This window comes from Argentina silus (genome assembly GCF_951799395.1).
Source record: "Argentina silus genome assembly, chromosome: 21".
Classification (NCBI taxonomy): domain Eukaryota; kingdom Metazoa; phylum Chordata; class Actinopteri; order Argentiniformes; family Argentinidae; genus Argentina; species Argentina silus.
Window position 1 is genome coordinate 11,576,145 of NC_139675.1, and position 20,726 is coordinate 11,596,870.

Genomic DNA, 20,726 nt, shown 5'->3' on the forward strand with positions numbered 1-20,726 from the left:
TGTGTTGTTAATTCTTTACATCAAATTGTGTCTAAACTGTTGACCGTATGACTTATGATATCATGTTAATCGATATCTTATCTCATTTGAACCACACAATTCTCAGTTTAAGGCCAACACATTTTTGCAAAATACACTTTTGCTCACAGGAGTGGGGAGGTGTGTACCTCTCTGTCCAATCTGGTAATTTCTTGACAATATTTCTGTGTGCTTTGAGACGGGAGAACAACATCTTCAGAGGAGGGTCTCTCTCCAGACCCCCTTACTGACAAATCCTCAGAATGAAGGTGGAAATTGCGCTTTCTATACATCGAATGAAATCTCTCTAGCTCGTGCAGACAGATAACATCAGTAAGCCTCTTGAAGTTACCAACTCATTTTCGTCAGGACGGTATGCCAGGAGCATATGTAATTTGTAGGAGGCAACATATCTGGCCCTGCGAGACTAGTCGAACACTCATACACCTGATTCAACCATCATGCTCTTGAAGAGTTGGATCAGGTGTGTTGGTGCTGGCCTGGAACGAAAGCCTTCACACCCTGCAGGACCAGGATTAAAGAACACTACGCTAGAAGTAGACACCTCAAATAAAACTCTCATGTTTTTAGAAAGTTTTAAGCCCATCCTTCCTAGAGGTAGAATGTTGTGTCCTGATGGTAGATTAGAACAAAATCACATCAAAGAGCTCCCCCGTAGAGCACTGTTCTTAGTCTGGTCATTAAACAAACTCAAAGTAAACGTCTGATCCTTGTAATACTCACAGTCATTAACCAAACTCACACCATCAAACGGCTTAGTTTCGAATAGACCTCCTGTTGGAAGAAGCAGGTGATGATACCAGTTAACATCCAGCAACACACACTTATCTACATCAATGAACGATGAGTTCCACACACACACACACACACACACACACACACACACACACACACACACACGCACAGACACACACGTGCATGCACAGACAAACGCGCACACACACACACACACACACACACACACACTATGACTCATCATCAACCCCATATCTGTTGGCCATTTTCCAATCGCCGGGGGAGATAAAGGAATATGAAGCATAAACCTCAGAGTAGTGATAATGCTTCCGTTTATCAACGCGCCACATCTCCCAACTCTCATTCCTCGAGAAATCATTATTAGTATTACTGGCATAATTAAGCATGGACTTAGTCAAACAGGGACTTCTTATGTTAACAGGCCTGGCACTCTGTGTTATGTTTTATGCATTTGGCTGGATGATAAAGCTGTTAGTAGGGAGGTGGGAGGGGACGAGGTTTTATTGCTGCATTTTCTCTCCTGCATTCAAAGCACACACGCATACACACACACACACACGCATACACAGTGGCCCTCCACGACCAGAGTTCACCACCCTTTGTTGGTCAGTAGAAAATATGAACAGTGTTGGGGTCAATTCCATTTCAATTCAATTAATTCTGTGGAGAAACTGAAATTACAACTGGATGAACCGGAAATGGAATTAACCCGAACAATTGAGCTTACATTGCTGGAAGACACTGTGTCTATTATCAGCAAATCCAGGGATATGCCAAACTGAGCCTAGATCCGATCATCTCCTTCATCAGGTGTAGGTGGAAATGGCTAACGAGAGGCAGCTGGATAGACTGCAGAGATGAGGTGTGTGTGGAGATCAATCTATTGTTTGACAAAAATGTGCACACAGCACTTTGAAATAGTTGTCATATTTTGGTTACATTTGGGTTGGAGTGGGAAATCAATTTCATCTGCTGTGGAGAAGATTGGAGGAAATGACTGTTTGTGTGGCTGCTGTGTTGTCCCTAGCCAGATAGTAAGTCCTCTACACTGGTAAAGTGGAATTTCACTGGAGACAGCTAAACAAACATTCAGTGCTACAAAACTGACATGAAAATGGAAATGTCTGGCTGCTAACTGTACTTCCACCACAATATAATTGAATGTTTTTCATTATTTGCTTTCCCCTTCACCCCAGAAACGGAGACAGTGTGTAAAACTGTGCAGGTTAGAAGATTTATTTTCAAACGTTCAACAATCTATCCTAAATAGCTATATTTACAGTATCCTATGAAGCTTTCTATACAAGCTTGCTATGTTTGTGTTCCAGATATGTTCGTTGTCACGGTATTAGTCATAGAATTCTAGCATAGGTTCCAAAATCTAACAGGATTTTCTATTAGATTTTTTTTAATTGGAATCCTATAGGATCCCATAGGAGTCCAACAGGACTGGTTCCAAAATCTGATAGACATTTATCATCGAAGCCTTTCCACTTGGGATAGTGACCCTATAGTGGGGAATTGGCATGTCTCCTCTAACTGTAGCTTATGGTCTGAGGCTTAATATGCATGAGCTAGCCACAGCTACATTGTGTTTTGGCAGCAACACCAGCAAGTGTAGAAAACACAACGCAACGTGGACTGGTCACTAGGAAGAAGTGTGCTGGTCTTGCTGGTTACCGTCTTAAACTGGTGGTCTTTATGGTTTGACTCACTTGAATCTATTGCACTTAGTGACCCCCCATATAACCTGGTCCTTTGCCAAGCTGTTTAAACCACTATTTCAACTAGAACACACACAACATCCTATAACATTGAATCATTGAAACTATGTTTACAAATTCCTACCAGACTAGAAACTTAAACACACTCAATAGCCCTAGATAATAATTTGATCAAGTGAATCAAATGAACATCATAAGAATTCAATTCTAACATTAAATGTTTAAAAAACAATCATACAAAGGTTAAAAACAGTCGATAAAAATGATAACTAGTATTCAAACAAATCTGAATTATTGCCCTTTTCCTTATTGTTCATCATACCCATTATTTTGTCTGCTATGTCCAAAACAAATGATGCAAATAACCATGTGGGCAAAGTCACAGAACCGTTAGCCTTTAGTTACTTTGAAGTCAGGCTACATTATGCATGATTTTGTTTCTGGGGGTGCTCTTGAGCCAAAAGGGGTCCTCATTAGTCAAAAATGGCCACACCTCCCACTGCCCTTGAGCATAAGCTTATTTTGTCAAAGTTTCTAAGCCTTTCCGTAACCGACTCGCATTTATTCATGTCTAAAAGTAAAAACACAGCTCAAACGCTGAATTAACTGCTTAAATGCTTTTACTGTTACTTTACTTTTAACAACGGTGTCATTGGCACTCGAAGAGAGTTACTAAATATCAGTGTAATTTGCTCTTACATTTTTACATAGTCTAGTCGACATGGCCTCTTACATTCTTTGGGGGGAACATTCTTTTGTGTAGTTTAATGAGGCAAGACATTGATTGATGTTAGTTTCAGGGTTCTCCTCAGGAGGTGTTGTTGGATTGCATTATCAAAATTGACTTTATTAATGTCAAAGTGTGCTAAAAATAACCCTAAAACGAATTAGCTGAGGAACATAATAATGCTTTCCCTTTTTTAATATGTATTTTTGGGGATATATCTGCAGATATGTGTGTGTGTGTATATATATATATATATATATTATAGAATTCCTTTTTAGCAATTTTCATAAGAAAATAATGGCAAAAAGATGCTCATAGATGATCAGCATGATTAAAAATGACCTGAAATGATCTACATTGATAAATAGAGCAACATTTATTTATTTTCTGTGCAGTTACTTGTACTATGCAAGAATTTCACAAGTTCAGTGCACCACATATTCCTTTTCAATCTAACTTGTTGTAACAGTGTTTGATGATCTACTGAATTTTTTCATTCATTTGCAAAAACATAATTTTAAAACATACTGTTAAAATACCTCCTGCACTTTCTGGTTGCTAACAGTAGTGGATTGGCCATCTGAAGCACCAAGAGAATTCCTGGTGGACCGGTCGATCTGTGGGCTGGGAGCTGGAGGATGGGCTGGTCGATCTGTGGCAGGACCGGTGAATGACGTGATCTATGGGCTGGTCGATCTGCGGGCTGTGGGACTGGTGAGTTAATTTGCTCTGAAATGTTTACATTATGGCAGAGCCAAGCCGACAAGGTGGCAGCATGTCCCACTTAAATTGTTTGGGGAGAACTTTTTTTTTTTAAATGAATTTTATTAGCAGGAGAGAATTTGTACAGGGGGGGTAGCGGGGGTGAAGAGGTCTCTAGGGTTGGGGTTAGGGTTAGTATAGGGGGGGTAGTGAGGGTGAAGCGGTCTTTAAACTAGAGGATGGCCAATTAATCATGACATCATGTTGCAAAGACTTGTTGAAAAGGTTTGTCTCCGCTACATTTGTGCCTGTAATTTGTTATGGTGATATCGTGTACATGTATGCCCCTGTGACGTCATTACGTTTGCTGGACCCTGTGTACCATGGGGGCCCTCAATCATCACTGTACCCATTGAGAGTGGGCTGGCCTTCCTTAGAGATTAAATCATTGGTATGTTTTATTTGTAAGGCCATGCAGAGACAGCTCCTATTTTACTTGTGTAAATACAGTATATTGTCCAGCATTCAAATGACAACTATTGCCTGCGCTCACAAGACTGTGTTCTGTTGACTGTGCCTAAGACCCGTACAAAGCCAGGGAAAAATGCTTTCCAGTTCTCTGCCCCTTTCACTTGGAATGAGTTTCAAATGGTCCTGATATTACAGGAACTTGTCCCTTTAAATGTAAGTGTGTGGGGGGTGTACATGTTTTGAACCATAGTTGTACCTCTTTTCCCCAAATCTTTTTGCTGCTCAATGTGTACATTTTAAACCTATGTTTTAAACTGTGGAGTGCTTGTGTTGTATGATATGTGTCTGAAACCTTGTGTGCTGCTATTTTGGCCAGGTCTCTCTTGATAAAGAGATTGTTAATCTCAATAAGACTAACCTGGTAAAATAAAAGTAAAATAAAAAACAATGCTTTTTAGACCATGTCCCTCAGCTAGTGGTTCCCCATCACTGGACAACATTTCTGGGTTGTCATGTCAAGGTTTATGCAGCTAAGTTTCCCCACTGCCTTTCCCCACTGTGCATTGCTTGCTCTCCCTAGCACAGAGCTTCAAGCTTGTGTGCCAGAGACCAGACCGATCATCAAGGACAGCTGCCATAGGGTCCCCTCTGGGCATGCTTGTAGGCCATGCTCCCTTACCCTTGTTTCATGTCAGACGTCCTCTTAAGACTTGGATATGCGTTTGTAGAGCGGTTGAATGGCTCCAGGGCAAACATGACCCGGGTTAACCCAAACCCAATCACACGATGCCCCGAGTCCCCTCTGAACCCCCCTTTCCCCTAGAGGGAAGAGAAGCAGGGAAGTCTCTGGATAGGATTGATATCATACAACAGTTAGGTCACTGTTTAAAATATGTATGTTGTTATCGCAGTGGTGAGCTACCTCAATGCCGCTGCTGGGGCAAGTCGTACTTGTGGAGACGTGAGCTTTCGAAAGCCAACACATGGTGGAGGAAAGAGCTGTTGTTTGAAAAGATCCATCCTTCTGTGGTAGAAATGACGAACAATGCTAACATTTGTGTTCCCTCCTTGTAACAAAATAATGAGAGAGAGAATGGTTTGTGATTTGCTTAATAAGCTTGCGACATAGATGACCTCCTTGCACGGAATACAGAATAGGCAAAATCTCCTATTGTTTAGTATTGTTTTTTTTGTGAAGCACTGTGACATTTGTCTATGTAAAATGTGCTCTACAAATAAATTTGATTGACTCAAACGATTCCGAGCAGGACATGACAGGAGATCGCATGGCTATTAGGGTCAGTGTGCCTGCATTTGCGACATGTATACACTAAAGGAACTGTCCTAAGGCAGACTGCATAGTGCTTTGCGAGCCTCCCCAAGGAACCCCAGTACATGTCACATAGCTGGCAATGAGTGTTAACATTGCGTGGGATCAGAATGACTATGGGGGGAGCGGACAGCCTACCATCTGGCGCCAAGTCAATCTAATACATACCCCACTGTGGCCCTGTCTGAACAACTTGTGGTGGCGTCACGGCATTCTCACCCTCGGCCCTAGCAATTGAGGTTGGAGATGCCATTCATTTGCTGACACGCAGGATTCACGTCCTTGCGCACCCTTTCCCGGGCAAGCCTGGGGTAAGCTACGTGGCTCACAGTCTGGACATTACTGGGTGGCACCGGGTTGGTGGTTTAGACCTCACTGGGGAGGGCAGGCGTCCCACATTCCTGCGCGGGGGGGGGGGGGGGGGGTTCAAGGCTCGTAGCCTTCGTTTTTGCCTTGCTTGTGCAAATTGAATTTGCTGGAATGGAGACGTTTTAAGCATCAACATCCCTTACCAAGGAGAAAACATACATAGGGGCACAGCTTGACTTGGGTAGTGTTCTAGACAGATAAAGAACATATGGGACCAACCCAAGACCGGTGGGACCCTCCAGTGAGAGTCCTCCATAGCCCAGATGGCCCCGGAGGGAATTGAGATCCAAGGTCCTCCAATCTGGTAGGTCCACCTTACGGTGTACCCCCATGATTTGGTTAGACCCCAAAAAAGATTGAAGTGGGGCCAGATTTAACTGGTAAGATCCTCATTACAAGGGTCCCCCACAGCCCAGCTGGCCCCAGCGGGTACAGCGGACGCTCATGACTAATCTGAACCGGTATGACATTCTAACTCCCTCATAACTCACTTGGCCCCAGACTTCTTTAAGGAAGCAGCCGCCCACAGCCACTTAGTGGAGGGTTTTATGTTCAAGAGGTAGTCAACCCATGCTACCTCTCTAGGTTTAAATCCTCGCGTGCACCGCATACCATTAAAACCAGTGGAATTCCGTCGGACCTCAACCGCATTGCGCAGTCTATGTGCACGTGGTGTCATGCAGTTGCCGTCTTTGATGGCGGTGTTAGGTGCAAGCGCAATAAAAGTCAACCGCAGCGAACAGCAATCTCCAGGCCAGTTAAATAGAATGCCATTGGTCGTGCTGTTGTTGAATACCATATAATCTTTATTGTCTATTTTACAACAGATATTATCTTTTTGCTGTCTCAACACCCATATAGTACATTTACACACATACATACACATATCAATTTCAGGCTGGGAGCGGCACAGCGTCATCCACGGTGCAGCTAAGGGCACAACGGTGGGGTTGGCATCTGTTGTTGATGCCAGCAGCTCTCCAGTTGCCAGCTTACACCCTGTCAGCCCTGGGATTTGAACTGGCAACCTTCCTTACGAGCCCTCCTCTCTAACCTCCAGGCTACCGCCGCCACCGAATGCTAGCAGAGTGAAAACATAAATGAACATCATGTCGACAGACAGCCACGCGCACACACACATTGATGGTGATGCTAATTGGCACCTCACAAGACTTGTCCATCATCAGTACATTTTAGCAGCATGGCAAGGAAAATCAAGACATTCCATGTCAAATATTTGCAAGTGTAAATAAAGTGCCTGTGTTTTTGTCCCTCCTCCACCCCCAGCCTCCGCCGACTTGGTTTTGCTCAGTATGCATTTGTCATGGGTGTTTATAGATATATGGGTTCCCTGCCCATGTTATATACATCATTTGTCCATCGTCATTTGTAACTTCCAGGTAGGGAGCTCTCAAAAGAACGGAGCCATCCAATTACCCCAAGCCTAAATTGTATTTCCCTTTCATATCAATAAATGGTTCAACTAAGACGTGCTTTCCTGACTTAACTAAATTCAGCCCCTGTCCATCAGAAGCTCTCTGCACGGCCCTGCGTGTATCGATGGTGTCAGTCATCGGCACCTCACAAGACTTGTCCATCATCAGTACATTCTTTGCACGAAGGAAAATCGTGTCATTCCATGTCAAATAATTGCATGTGCAATTAAAGTGCCCCTTCTCTGAATTCAGTCACTGCCCATCACAAACTCTCTGCACGGCCCTGCCAATTTGTTTGGTTTAGTGGCATTACGTAAGATTTACATAACACTCACAGGCGGTACTCCTTGTTCATCCATGTCCCTGGTACTTCTGTTGGTTGTTGTTGTTGTCCCTAACCCTAAGGGATGCAGTGGGGACACGACGGTTGCTTCACTGATGTATCCCAACCTCACAGCCACTCCTGGGCCTGAGCCATCAACATATACCGCACACTGTACTGTGTTCTAGACTAGTCTACCAATTTCACCAGTCACTGCATTATTTATTTTGAAGTTGCAGTCATATTTCATTTAACATTTGTGGGTATTTTTAGACCTCTGGAAAAAAATCTAAGTGTGTACTTGCATGAAAGGTTAATTGGATCATTTCCAATGGCTTTGTGAGTGAGTGTGCGGTCATGTGCTTTGTATTTATATCTGGATTTAGATCCGGCTTATTCGCATACGTTGCATGTCAATGTAAAGATCTTAGAAACTTCAATATCTCCATACTCATGTCCCATCATTGGCTTTTCAGAAAGTATTTTATTTTATAGCTATATATATATATATATTTGCAGAAAGGCTTTCATGAGACTGTCCAACAGATCCACAGTTTACAGATCAATCCGTGATTCGTGTCTGACCTATCTGGTTTCTAATGACTGACCTTGCCTGATTAACTCTGAGCCGTGACTCAAAATCTCCAAATCGTCAAATCCGCTCCCAATGAGAAATGTACCAAGCCACAAATGTACCCGGAGCATATCTTGAAATATGTGACAGTTCAGTGATCTTATAAAGAGCAAATGCGTTTTCTTTTTACTTTTCCTCTCCTACCGGTCATTTTCAATGTCAAGAAGAATTGTAAAATTGAATAATGGTGATAGTATTTTTGACTGTTGATACATAGGCCTACTGTACGTCAGACAGGGACTGGCGGCTCTCTGAAAAGCCTTGGACTTAAAGAGGGATTTCACTCACTTGAGAGCTACATTGTCATTTCCTAGAATCAATCAACAACTTCCTGTCCTGAGCTGCAAGTCAATGCAAGGTGAAACCAAAGCAAACATTAGCCCAGCCTAGTAACAATCTCTTGTAATTACCTCAGAGACAATCTAATACATCTGAAAGGATTGGATTGTTAGCTTAGTGGAACTGTGTGACACAAAGTAATACTAGGCATAAATAATAGACACCCCCATTTCATATTATATTTTAGGTACTATCTTTAGGTATGGTTCATTCACATGGAACTGTCAAGCAGACATTTTAGGATACATTAGGATGGTTATGGTGGTGATTACTGAGTAAAGCGTAATGTCAGGCACTGTTATGCTAGCTCAGAGACCTCAGAGGTCTTTGAATGATTATTGAATGTCAGTAGAACAAGACCAAGTGATGATACAGGCAGCATGTCTGATATGCCTTGAACAGTACAATGTGTCTTGTGATTCCAAGGTGAGCGAAAACAAGTAAGGGTATCAGGGAAATAAGGAGCGTGTGTTAACAGTTTTGGGCTCCCTGTCATATTATATACCTGCAGGGTTGTCAACCAAATTCTATACATGAGGCCTTAATTTGGACATTTGATACATATCCTATCACTTTTGGTGGTCTAAAATAGGGGGATGATGTCTAAAAAGTGATGTCATTTCTGAATGGTGAAACCAATATGTAGACAAATACCACCAAAGAAAAGCTGAGAATCTTAAACCCAAAACTTAAACCTTCTTGTGAGTTATAGCTTGAGTTCAAATCCAAACTGTTGGGAGTCTTGAGCCAAAAGAACCAAAAAAAATGCTTCACTGTCCCCTGACTTCCACAGGGTGCTGTACATTTGAAATGGCTTCATTCACTTCTGAGACTGTTCTAGTGCTTTCATTGTGCCTGACAAGGAAATCAAGCGCTCGTCATGTGATCAAATGGCTAAAGCAGTTTAACAAATTAGCTCGGCGTTTATTTATAGTGTGTTCCATTATAAAGTGGCATATTCAGACGGTTCAATCTATTCAGGGGATGATGGTTGTCGGAAAATGGCATTAGCGCGCGCAGAGCCCTGCCACATCGCTGGGGTGCCCGCTTTGTAAGCTTTTACAGTTAATGGCTGTAGTAATTAAGAAGTTCTCTGTGGGACTGGGATCAAACGGAGGAGCGGGATGATGGATGAGGAGACACAAAGAAAGAGAGGGGGAGGGATTGTGGGGAAAGGGGGTGATACTGGAGGGATGGATATAGCTGGATATAGTGGTGGATGCCCTTTTGGCTGGAAAGGAGGGAGAGACGGATGGGGACAGAGAGAGAAGGGGGTGTGGAGGCGGTTCTCAGTGTTTCCAAAGGAGGGAGTGTGCGTGGTTTTCATGGGGTCGTGCTTGGTTTGCATCAATAATGCTTATGTAGGCTGTAAATAGAGGTCTAACACCTGGCCATACACACTCATATACACACACACACACACACACACACACACACACACACACACACACACACACACACACAGCCTCATTCATCAAGATGTTCTTAAATAAAGTGCACATTTGTTATAAAAAAATACTGAAAACCGATGTGTGATTTGTGAAATGTTGGGAGAGACCCAATTGTGTTCTCATCCGCATGAGTATGATGCCAAATCTTTGGAAAAAGGCCCACTAAAGTTCCTTTGACTTCCATATCAAGTAATTTCTGGGTATATGTTATGATACATACTTGGATCTTATACAATTAACATGTTTAAAAAGAAGCAAGAAGCTGGGTTTTCAAATCCAAACATTTGGTGAGCCAAAAGAAGAAAAAATGCTTCACTGTCCCATTACTTACGCAGGACACTGTATATTACATGAACATTTACTATACTTAATATTTAATGAAATGAAGAGTGTTTTCTTCTATTTGGCAGGCTACTGGACTAGACTGAAAGAAGTCTAATTCACAGTGAGTCATCTGAGGTTCAGTTTAACATGTCACAGCCCTGCTACGTTATATCCTGTTTGGAGTTGCTCTCTGCTTGTGTTCTGTTCTGTCTAGTTCTATGTTGCAGGAGTGCTGTTCTGTTCTGTCTGTTTCTATGTTGCAGTGCAAGGTGGGGAGTGGCGTCAAGGAGCCTTGATTGGCTGTCCATGCAAGCACACATGTAGGCTTATATAGAAGCCCATTAGGCTTTTGGGCTCACTCTCTCTCTCTCTGGCAACCCATGGACACTGATCCCTCTTAGTTTTAATTTGGCTTTCTTTTCTGTTTTGTTTTGGCATTTTCAACATCCTTCATGGACATGGTTCACTCATCCAACACCCCACCACTCACACTGATGCTACTGACTGTCACACTCTATACTTTTATGGAAATATTTATGAGTTATTTGTGTTGAAACAGTTATTGGTTGAGCATTCTCTACCGTGTTTTGGTCCAGTCTTTGTCATGGCCGCGAGCCGGGACATGAGCCGGGATATGACACAGGTGGTGGATGTTTTTGCGAGTCACCTAACAGACAGCTGCAAAGTTGGATTAGAGTGCCCTGCCTGAACCACCACGACGAAGTCTCTGTAGCATGTAATTTGTCAATTTCAGTTAACATCCTCTAATGCAGTGGTTCCCAAACTTTTAACAGTCATGTTATTTTGTAGCCTAATTGATATTCTATGAACATTATCCCTTCCATATTAGACATTGTGATAGTATTATTCTGTTGGTGCATGCATTTATTTTTGGTATTGAGACTGCAGTCGACTATTCAACAGGACTGTTTGGGAAGATAAATCACAGATTTATTTCGCGTACCCCCTAGGTCGATTGACGTACCCCGGGGGGTACGCGTACCCCACTTTGACAATAGTGGCTCTAATGGAACGACTTGAATAGGAAAAAGTGAATTCCTGCACATTTTTCATCCCAAATCAAGAATTGGTTATTGTCACAAACGCTGCTGTGGGGATGTTATTATGGCACTTGGTAAAGTGTATTATTTGGAATAATCTAATTGGCTCTGTTACGAGGAGCCCGGGATTTTCAGGTAGAATGGGCATTCGTCCTGGCATGATGTAGCGTGGAGATGTGCCCTTCCCCCTCTCCCCTCTTTTTTTCTTTCATTTATTTCACTCCTTTGTAGCTCATCAAGCAAAATCAACTTTGAAGCCACATCACTGATGTTGCGTTTGCTGATTCTTATCAAAATGGGACATTTGACCCCCCCCCGCCCCCCTCACACTGTCTGTTAAAGTTGCCCTCTCCTCTGCTTGGTTACCATATTTTATTCATGTGCTGAGTAGACTGCAGGGCAGCGATATATCAGTGTCAGTGTCTCTATCTTCACACACACACACACACACACACACAGATTTACCTCAATATTGATGTTTTTCTCAAGTATAGACCTGTCTGTTGTAGAGAGTCATGATCTAAAGGTTATTGGGGCTGGTTTCTCCGACACAGATTAAGCCTAATCCCAGACAAAGGAATGTAATAAGAAGGAAGGGTCAGATGTGTTATTATAACCTGGAACAAACACTGCACTGGGTGCTAGACTTGAAATGGAATTTCATTTAAACCACAGAAGCAGGGTGATAAAAACTGCATTCAAACCCACAGATAAATTGTATTTTCAAAAGATTTGTTTTCACATTTCAAGTATTTTATGCATAGTCCCCCTATTTCAGGGTACCCAAAAATGATGGGACAATATGGCTGAAGTGTTTCTGGTAAGTCAGGTCATGATGTTCACATCATTTGAGCAGTCATAAGAAAGCTCTCAATGTCTAGTTTTGATTCTAGGCTTTGTGTTTGCCTTTGGAGTCTGCTATTGGTGTCTGTCAACATGAGGACCAAAGAGACATCAGTGAAAGTCAGGGAAGACATTATGAGGCTGAAATATCAGAAACAATCAATCAGAAACATAGCCAAAACCAACAGTTTTGGAACAACATAACAAAGGAAAGAAACCACAATATGTCACCACAATATGAATCTGACTAAAATGGCTTACACAACAGCTATATTACCCATAATTTCCTCATCTATCTTTCATGAGAATGTAGTAGGAGATGTTTTTCAACATTCTTTAGATACCCTTGTCATGCACAAGGAGCAATCAGGTGTGTAACATTCTGTTACTTTCGCCCCACCACTCTCTCCTGTGACTTCTCCCTGGCTAGCATCCAAGACAAGCTAGCAAGATAATAACATGTGTTTGGAACCTTAAAATAATGACTTGGACAACTTGACACCCGCTTTCAAACGTTGTGTCATCATGCTGATATTTTGCAGGGAGGTAGTCTTCAAGCTTAGGCTGAGTGTTACTTTCAACATGACTCCTACGTCTTGTGCCTATTTATTCATGTCATTTCTCCACTATTTTGTCTCCCGCCTAATCCCCTAATTTTACAGATGAGAGCTTTTGGATCTTGTCAAAGTGCATTTTATAGGCTATTCATGTTCAACTTTATCTTTGAAATAAACAGATGGGACAATCTGCTTCGTGTTACAAGGACATGAGCACAGGTGTAAGATGACCCCAGAGCTCCCAAAGCTCTTCTCTCCTCTAGGCATGTGGACACCTCTAATCAATCACATATGGGCTTATTCTTAGTCGATTAGTACAATAAGCTGTTTCCAAAGTTTCCTGATGAGCTGTGCTGTATATTTAACCCAACCAATTTGACTCAAATACAGTGAAAAGTATAGTTGCTGTTCATTATGGATAGGATAATAAGTCATATAAGACCAAAGGGGTTCATTTACATCACTTTTAGGTTTAACATTTAGCATAAAATGGATTTAGAAAGTCTGACATGATATACAGTGCCTTAAGTCAGTATTCACCACATTTTGTTGTGTTACAACCTGACTTTAAAATAGATGTAATTGATTTTGCTCCACAAAATACCACGTGATGTCAAAGTGAGAATTCTTTTTTAGAAATATTTCCAAATGAATTCAAAATGAAAAGCTGAAATGTCTTCAGTCAATTCGTATTCTCCCCCTTTGCGATGACACTCCTAAAACACTCCTCAAATGCAACAATGTATTCCCTTAAAAAACCTAATCCTTATCCGGCCTCGGAGGCAGAGAACAAGCCGGAAGATACATCCATCTTAGTAGATCAGAACAGGTTTGATTAACAGGGATTCTTTAAGCTGTTTTTTAACAGCCCTTTATGTAATGGCAATAAGGAAAGTGACCATATAATTTGGACGCACGTATTTGGCCTACTTGCTGCAGCAAATTAAGCCAAAGCGTCGTGAGCCATACATCATGAGAACTGCTAGATTCCTAAATTACCCCAGGTAAGACAAGGGAGGGGTAATGGAGGAGGGAGAGGGAGGGAGAGGGAGGGAGGGAGGGAGAGGGATGAAGGGAGAGAGAAAGTGTACATGCCCCATACAATGTACATGCCCCATAACCATTTCACAGCCTCTGCTCTTTTTTGTAAATTTGTTATATTTAATATTTTGCTATTTTGTAAATTTCTTGTCAATATTTGCTATTTGTTTTTTTTATGTCCCATGCACCAACCTCACCAAATCAATTTCCTGTATGTGCAAATATACTTGGCCAAATAAAAGAATTCTGATTCTGAAAGCAAGCAGCTCAATCTCAATTCATCTTTCCTTTTATTCCTCAGATCTTATTTCCTTCTCAACTGTTTTGGAGGAGAAGGTAAAGGCCTCCCCCCTCTGACCTTCTACTCCAATGCATTTGAAAGATTAGGGGAGGAGAGAGGATGCATGGTATCCAGGAAAGATTCATTGAGACCTTCAGATGGAGTGGGGAGAGTGAGGAGAAAGTATATCAGATTTAGTTAGCAGGCAGCCTGTAGGGAAACCAGTTGGCCCTAGTTAGCCTACATATTGACTGACATGCAGTGGACCCTGTCAAGCTAATGCTATTTCAGCCTATGAAGAGGGCAATGGAATGCAGCAGCAGTGGCTCATTTAAATTCAATTTAATTGAATGAGCAAGCTGGATAATTATTTGCATCATTCCACTTGGGTTATCACTAGAAAACAGAATGTAGCCTTAATTTTTATGTAGCCTTCAGAAATATTACAAAAATTAACATAATCCTTGTTTTTATTTGTCACCATATATATGTATGTGTTCGACTAGCTTGTATTGTTGCTACATTGAGTGCCTCTACTGTCGAGTACAAAAATGTTCTTGCTAATTTTGTCAAACCTGTTATAGTACGTACTGCCTTTAATTCCAGCTTCCTGATTGGCTCAAGGAATCTTATTACATTCCTTGATTGGCTGGGGAAATGTAGACTCAGATTGTGAGCAGTGAAAGAGTCTAAACGTAGGGGGGGTCTATTTGATTGACAGGTTGAACACCGTTCATATGAGAGTCGCAGTGCCTGAATGAAAGCCTCAAGACACAGACACAGTTGTATCTTTGATTTAACAATGTATAGTTACATGAGAGGGGTGTATTTCATTCCACACATTCCACTCACCAATTCTATTGTGGTTATATGATTTAACTGGTATTTGTTTGATTTGAATGACTTAATTCAAGAGCATACTGTAGATTTAGGGTTAGGGTTAGAGTCCCACCCCCCCCATACACACACACACACACACACACACACACACACACACACACACACACACACACTACTCTATCTCTCGCTCTCTCCTGAATGGCCACTGCTGTGAGACACAACTGTTCCAATCCAATCAAATGGCCTTCAAGGCAGTGGTGGGTGTGTCCTACTTAAATGCAACTAGAGTCGGGTTTAAATGCACACAGTGCAAATGTTACTGTGTACAATTATATCCAAAGGAACCACAAACAACACATACAAAATGATTACCCGAGAACGCTTAAGCAGAGACAGGTGACACCAACACCTACACCTACAACGCTCTCTCACTAGCATGCTTAGTTGAGGGGGTGGAACAGTATAATATAGTCCATCAAAAATAGAAACCTCTCCAACTTTTAACATACATCAGCTGTACAAAAAAAAACAGATTGCTGTGTTTTGTGTCTGTCGTCCGTCGAAGCGTAGTCCCGTAGAAACCAAAAACATTGCTCCATCTGTTGCTGACGGATAACAATTGTCTGAGCACGCCCTCGTTTCCCCCCCTATTTGTCTCTCAGACGAGAGACAGATTGTCTCCTGTCACCGACCCAAACCAGTTCACTCTGGCTCAGCCTCGCTTGAAATCCAGGTATACTGTCCAGAAGACAATGAGCTGACCTTTTAAACCTAATTGTACTGATGTCCCCCCTGTGGCAGACAACAAGCCAATAACAACCGCTCCAATCTCCAGCATGTTAAAAACCCACACCGCCAGGGAAGGTAGAGAGAGAAGGGTTGAACAAAACCCACATTTCAAAGAGAGAGTGTGAGAGAAGGAAATAAATAGGGAGGATTCTTTGCGACCCTGACACACGCACACACATATGCGCATACACACACACATGCCTGAACGTACATTGGACATTCCCAGAATCTACCTCAGAGTTCATGAAATGGGTTTAGCTTTTCATGGGCACTGAATGTACCTCGGTTCCATTACATTGGAAAATCACCATGTTATTATGTTTGTGTAAATGTGAGTGGTGTGTGTGTGTGTGTGTATGTCTACCCCAGAGAGGTCTTATTGTGTGCTACACCTAGATGGTAGTTCAGGTTGGCATGCTGACATAGCGCTGCGTCAATGTTTGCTATGAGGATAATGGTCCTAATGTAATCTAATGATGCTAATATCAGTGCCAAAACTCCAGGGTCAGACCCAGAGACGAGAGGGGATACATTTAGTGTTGGCAACTGAGACTAGGTATACAGAGTGATGCTTTCAGGAATGTTTAATGTCCCCACCGGTCTCCCCGTGTCCATCCATCTATCACTTGGCATCTCTTTCTACATCCATCTCTATTTCGCTCTACCTTCATCTCTGTCCATCTCTCTCTCTCTCCCAACCCCTCCCCTCCGTCTCCCTACCTCCCTTCGCGTTCTCTCTGGCTCATCTTTTCATTTTCTCTCAATTTCCCTGTCTCTCTCCTTCTCTTTCATCCGCTCTCTCCCTCCATCATCATCTCATATCCTCTCCCACACTTTACCTTCTCTCTCTCTCTCTCTCTCTCTCTCTCTCTTCTCTATCAGTCTCTGGCACATTCCCTCTGTCCACCTCTCCATCTCTCACTCGTCCTCCCTCTTAATTTACGACCCTCTCACTCTCTCTGCCATATTCCCCCCCTCTCCATCCCTCACAAGATAAGAGAGTTATCATATTCACATAATTAAACAACTTCACATCATTTCCCCTTATGGGGTTTGTCATAAAAAAGAACTAGCAATGGGAAGTAGCATATAAGGGTTTGTTATTCAAAGAGGACAGTTTCAAATGCATCTCACTAAAGTTTGCCTAGTAATCTCTCTCTAAACACGTAACGCTTTTTAAAATAACTTAAAATAACTAAGCGTGATCAAAATAAACTACAACCGTATCAGATATTACACTGACTGTTGAGAGGACTGGACTGGAGAAGATAAACAGACACACTGACTGTAGAGAGAGAGGAGTTGACTGGACTGTGTGCAGTGATGTCGAATTGTGCATTTGAAGAGGCATAAATTTGACAGTTGACACTTAGCTTCTCATATGACAAAACGTGGCGTAGGGCGCATGATAAACAGACGGACTAACTGTAGAGAAAGGACTGGACTGGATAAACTGACTGGAGAGAGGAAGAGACAGGACTGGAGTAGATAAACAGATACACTGACTGTAATTGACTGAGATTGGTTGTGCGACAAGATAAACAAAGATAAATAAATTGAGAGGGAATAAAAAAAAAAAAACAGGAAAAAAAAAAAACACTTAAGGAAAAAAAAACTGAAACGATTCCCTGATCTCTTTCAACAAGACAATGGATCAAGCTCCAGGAAAATACATACATTTGTCGCAAACACAACAATTCAGCGCAGTAACACACCACTCCCTGCATACAATCACCTGCAGCCCTGAGCTCATTGTCTTTGTGTGGCTTGACGTGAACTCTGCTGGCCTTGTGCGCTGCGTCACACACCACCACCTCTCCTCCATGTTACACATCAGGAGCCTAGCCTATAGGCAGTGTCCAGTCTGGACACATACACACTGACCTTCAAACTGTCTGTTGTGTTACAGCGGGGGGGGTATGAGCCCAGCAGCATAGCTCTTATAGCCAGCTGGAGTGGGATGTGTGTGTGTGTGTGTGTGTGTGTGTGTGTGTGTGTGTGTTATCCATCTACCAAGGAAGTAAAGGCATATGGCTGTGCATAGTGGAGTTCACCACCACCATATGTTACCCCCAGTGCCCAATATATTACTCACAGGCAGCTCGAGCCAAGTACAAGGACCATGCCTCTGGGACTGAGGGATTGGTACCCCAGCACTAACTCTCCATGTTGGGCCCTAGTACGCATAGTTTTACTTTGTGGCTTTGGTTGCAAGAACTCTGTGAAGAAAAAAAATAAACACAAATATTTTGTACAAACCACGAGGACTAATATCAAAGCGCTGCTATGTGATAATATTCACAAAACAGCCAGTAAGGAATCATCTAGGATGTCTCTCAGCCATAAAAGATCACAGGGGGGCAGGCCATAGCAGACCCACACTCAAATTCACTTTGCATCATTTATTCAGGATTTAATTTAATACACAATCCATCTGCTAAGGGGTGCAATGCCAACTGTGCCACCCTTAACTCTGCTCATGCCTAATATAGCAAGATGATGAAAACGTTATGATTATCAAAAGCTGCAAGGATGCTCACAACATACAGATCATCATTTAAAAAAAATCCTATAATTCTGTGGCTAGCATAAACCAAAAAAATATTTTCAAAGGATACAAGTTATACCCCAAAAATGGTGTTATTTGCCGACTAGGGTTGTCACAACACCAGAATTTGGAACATCTATAACGATACCAGTTCAGCATCATGATACTCGATACCGATTCGTTACCATAGCATAAGAAAAAAGGGACAACAAACTACAACAAACTCATTAATCTATGTCGCAGAATGGAGACACAGCTATGAAGGCTTTTCCGAGAAGCAAGGTGTTAGATTTTGCCTGATCCACAGGAATGGCCAGAGTCTGGGAGATCTCCAACCCCTTACAAACCTCAGGAGAACTGGAAATCTCAATAGTCAATACTCAATACAAGCACAAAATGACATTTAAACCAGTGAAGGTTGGTGGAGGTAGAAATCGGAGGACGGGCTCATTGTAATGCACGGAATGGAATGAGGAATGCTATCAAACACACAGCCTGTCCTCCGCCAGCCTCCCCTGATTTCAACGCTTCTTCTCCAAAGCGAGCAATGTGATGGACGTTTCGGCGTTACGATCGACTCGACAAATAGTGTGTGATGATCATCGTGCTTCTCCCATGTTCTGTTTTCTTGTATCTTAAAGATTGTTGCATGTAACCCTGTGGTCAACGAGGGACTTCTGATTGATCAATTTCCACACTGATCCCAATGCCACCATTAGCTTTAAGTAGTGTTGTGTGGTTGTCATGCCAGCCAGTGTTTATGGTAGACAATAAATATGCGAGGGGGGAGGAGAGGAGAGGAGAGAAAAGAGTGTACGCATGAGGGGTAGAGGGAGGGTGGGAGCGAGTGGAAGCTTAAACCCACTCTGGCAGCTTGACAGAATGAAGCTTTCAATCTAAGCCATTACCCTAGATATGTTTGGGAAAGTGTTATGTGATTAAAACATTCCATCGGTAAAAGACGAGCAATGCTTTGCAATTATATCCTTATTGTTGTAATTTGGGGCTGACCAAACAGAGAGGGAGATTAGAATTTGGTCCCCCCCCCCTCCCACTCGCCATCTGTGCGTTGAGTCCGGTGTGTGATAGCTAGCTCCGTTATCCTTCGTTGGCTCTGCAGTTCGTTAGCTGGTATTAGCAACACATTAGCCGGTTGGTCACACTGCTGCTTTCCTTCTATAGATGGCTCTGGCGTCCATCGGTTGGTATTAGCCACAGATTAAAGAGGAGGCTGGTGAGGGTTTGTACAATAGAGCCTCTGATCAGGACTGTTTATGTACACAGCAGGGAAGGCTGGTGGAGGTAGAACCCCCCCCCACTCACCCCCCACCCCATCTCCTCACTAATCTCCCCAGAACACGTCAAAGCCACACCGGACCTGCAGAGCCCCAAAATGGCGCCCAGATCGATCAGAGCGAGCCATCTCTTCACTCATTTCACCCAGAGAACTAAAAAAAGTCGAACTGGGATCCTTGGGATGGCCCAACCGTTATTACACACCGTTAAAGTCGAGATAGAATACGGTAAGGTAAGATTTAAGGTTAGGGTTAAGGGTAACGTTCGACCAAGGGTCGTGGTTAGGTCGAGGCTTCACAAGGATCCCACAGGTCTCTGCTCGCCCGCCATTGTGACATGGTGAAATTCACTAAACTCTCCTTTCCTGATGACCATCACAAAACCCAGCATAACACCACAGAGAGAGATAAAGAGAGGGAGGGAGGGATGGAAACAGAGAGAGAGCACAAGGGAAATACGTTACACATAAATGACTCCATGAGGGAGAATCAGTGAGCTGACATTAAGATGTTCTGTTGGATCACCTCCAAAAGAGGTTATATTCGGCCAGATTTCAATGTCTCGTTCCAGTGCTTCCTGTGGTGAGTGATAGGCCTGCTAGCCAAACATGTTTGTTCAATGTGTGGGATCTAACTTTGTGTAGGTCAGTCAACTAAGCTCATGTCAGGGCAGTCAGGCAGCAAAACCATGTGATTTCCATAGATTGAGGGAGAGAGGACCAGGGTGGGTAGTATAGGTGAAGCAAACAGAGAGAGAGATATGGAGTCACATGGGATAGAGTTTGGCGAATCAAACAAGTGAGGAGAGAGACTGGAAACAAAAAGGAGTCAGAGGGAGAGGCAGAGGC